Here is a 3,021-nt window from a genome sequence, read left to right on the forward strand (position 1 = left end):
GAGTGATTTTCTTTTTGGGTCTAGGATACCTCACTCAGGATGATTTTTTTTTCTAAAACACCCATGTGCCAGGGAATTTTATGATCTTTTATTAATAGTTGAGTAATAGCTTTATTGTGTAAATGGAGTAGTCTTTATTCATTCTTTATTTGAAGGACATCATGGTTGTTTCCAGTTTTGGGTGATATTACTAGTTAAGCTGCTATGAACATGTTTGAAGAAATTAATTTATATAACTCAAGAACTCTACTAATTTTGTAGAAATGGACTCTTAGCAATATGTTATTTTCTATTGTCTCTGCTAATGTTCAAATTCATTCTGTATATCTCCTTCTGTTTTGTCTTTTCTTTCTTTTCTCTTTTCTTTTTGTATTGTTATTTTTGTTTTTAACTCTTATAGGCTTATTTTTTACACCAAAAAATTCCTTATAAAACAAAAGTGGAGCCCAGTCAACTTGCAGAGGACACGCAACAGGCCGTGCCTGGTTTGCATTTGCTCCCTACTTGTGAACAATGCCAAAGAAAGTGAAGCCCACAGGGGATGAGAACGAACAAGAGTCTGTTTCTTGCAAGCAGGCGAAGGAGGAGCTACCTAATACGCTTTCTGTATTAAACTTTGACAGCCCCAGTAGTTTCTTTGAAAGTTTAATATCACCCATCAAAGTAGAGACATTTTTCAAGGAATTCTGGGAACAGAAACCCCTTCTCATTCAGAGGGATGACCCTTCGCTGGCCGCATATTACCAGTCTCTGTTCAGCCTCTCAGATCTGAAGAGTCTCTGCAGCCAAGGGCTGTACTATGGAAGAGATGTCAATGTCTGCCGGTGCATCGGTGGGAAGAAGAAGGTTTTAAATAAGGATGGCAAAGCACAGTTTCTTCAGCTGAGAAAAGATTTTGATCAGAAGAGGGCAACAATTCAGTTTCATCAGCCACAGAGATTTAAGGATGAGCTCTGGAGGATCCAGGAAAAGCTGGAATGTTACTTTGGCTCCTTAGTAGGCTCAAATGTGTACATGATCCCGCAGTATCTCAGGGCCTTCCTCCACATTACAACGATGTTGAGGTTTTTGTCCTGCAGCTGGAGGGAAAGAAACGTTGGCGCCTGTACTCCCCAACTGTGCCCCTGGCACGTGAGTACAGTGTGGAGCCTGAGGACCGGATTGGCACACCAACACATGACTTCCTGTTGAAGCCTGGCGATTTGTTGTACTTCCCCAGAGGGACCATTCATCAGGCAGAAACTCCTTCAGGCCTGGCCCACTCTATTCACCTGACTATTAGCACCTACCAGAACAATTCAGGGGGAGATTACCTTTTGGATTCCATTTCGGGGCTTGTATTTGACATTGCAAAGGAAGATGTGGCATTAAGGACTGGAATGCCCAGGCGGATGCTCATGAATGTGGAAACCCCAGCTGACATAACAAGGAAGTTGAGTGTCTTTCTGAGGACTCTGGCAGACCAGCTAGAGGGCAGAAAAGAACTGCTCTCATCAGATATGAAGAAGGACTTCGTCATGCACAGACTTCCCCCTTTCTGTGTGGGAAATGGAACAGAGTCAATGAACCCAGGTGGAAAGTTGCCAAGGTTGAACAGCATAGTATGACTGCAGTTTAAAGACCACATTGTCCTCACAGTAGGACCAGATCAGAATCAATCTGATGAAGCTCAACAAAAGATAGTTTACATCTACCATTCTCTAAAGAATGAGAGACAGACGCACATGATGGGGAAAGAGGTGGAAACAGAGATTTATGGACTTCGCTTTCCTTTATCCTATGTGGACGCTCTGAAGCAAATCTGGTGCGGGTCACCAGTTCGTGTTAAGGACCTGAAACCTGGCACAGATGAAGAGAAGGAGAACCTGGCTTTGTCTCTCTGGACAGAGTGTCTAGTCCAAGTGCTCTAGTGCCTTATGCAGAGAACTGTTGTACTTTCAGTGAGGGGGACTTAATCCCGAGGGCACTTGGTGTTCTGATTAGTGCTCTGGGTGGAGCTGTGGTTGGTTACAGAGAAGAGGCAGGAGAAAGAAGCTGGTTCATGTCCTCATGGACACGAGAGGGAAAACAGGAAATTATTAGGCATCCCAGGCTGTGATAAAACGATACTTTGGACAAGTTTATTTAATCCAGTGTTGTAGAAAAGGCACAACTCAAGTACATACGTCATATAGAATTATGTCATTAACCTGGCTTCTTTGTCTTGGTTGTTTGGAAAAAATAACTCCTTTAAAGAGCATCCTTGGCTCCAAAAATACTTTTTAACAATTAAAACTTACGAATAAAGTTGTTTTTTTTTAATGAAAAAAAGTGGTTGATTTTTAACACAATATTTAATTTATTTCCCCTTGAAAGAGGTAGAAAATCAGCTCAAGTTTACTATTGGAGCAGCAGTGCTCTTCATGAGATCCAACGAACTGAGAAGAATTCCTAGAATTGCTGATGCCCAATACACCTTCTCAATAGCATTTTTTGGGCGAGGGTAGGAGTGGGGAGGTTTAATTACTTTTGAACTTTTTCAAATAACTTTTTAATTTAATTTCTGTGACATTCATATATAATTACTTGTATCTTTTCTCACTGCATATTCCAACTGCTCCCATGTCTGCACTATTTCCTAAATCCATGGTCTTTTCTATACTTTTGGTTGTCACACACACACACACACACACACACACACACACACACACGCACACCAACCTACTGCATCCTGTCCATTTAGTGTTATATAAATTTAAATATGTTTAGTGTTACCAGTTATGACTGAACAGCTTATAAATCAAAGTATACCTGTAGAAAACTGATTCTCCCTCTCTCAGTAGGTATTGACTGTCTGACGCCATTTACTGATGTATTCTTTTATTTTTCTTTTTTTTTTTATTAACTTGAGTATTTCTTATATACATTTCGAGTGTTATTCCCTTTCCCGGTATCCGGGCAAACATCCCCCTCCCCCCTCCCCTTCCTTATGGGTATTCCCCTTCCAACCCTCCCCCCATTGCCGCCCTCCCCCAACCAATC

The 3,021-nt window shown here is 41.4% G+C and overlaps 1 pseudogene; it reads left to right on the top strand.

Moving 5' to 3' along the window:
• The first annotated feature begins 319 nt into the window (after window positions 1-319).
• Window positions 320-2,056, top strand: Riox2-ps6 (ribosomal oxygenase 2, pseudogene 6; annotated as a pseudogene).
• Window positions 2,057-3,021: the final 965 nt, after the last annotated feature.

This window comes from Rattus norvegicus, chromosome 2 (assembly GCF_036323735.1).
Source record: "Rattus norvegicus strain BN/NHsdMcwi chromosome 2, GRCr8, whole genome shotgun sequence".
Lineage (NCBI taxonomy): Eukaryota > Metazoa > Chordata > Mammalia > Rodentia > Muridae > Rattus > Rattus norvegicus.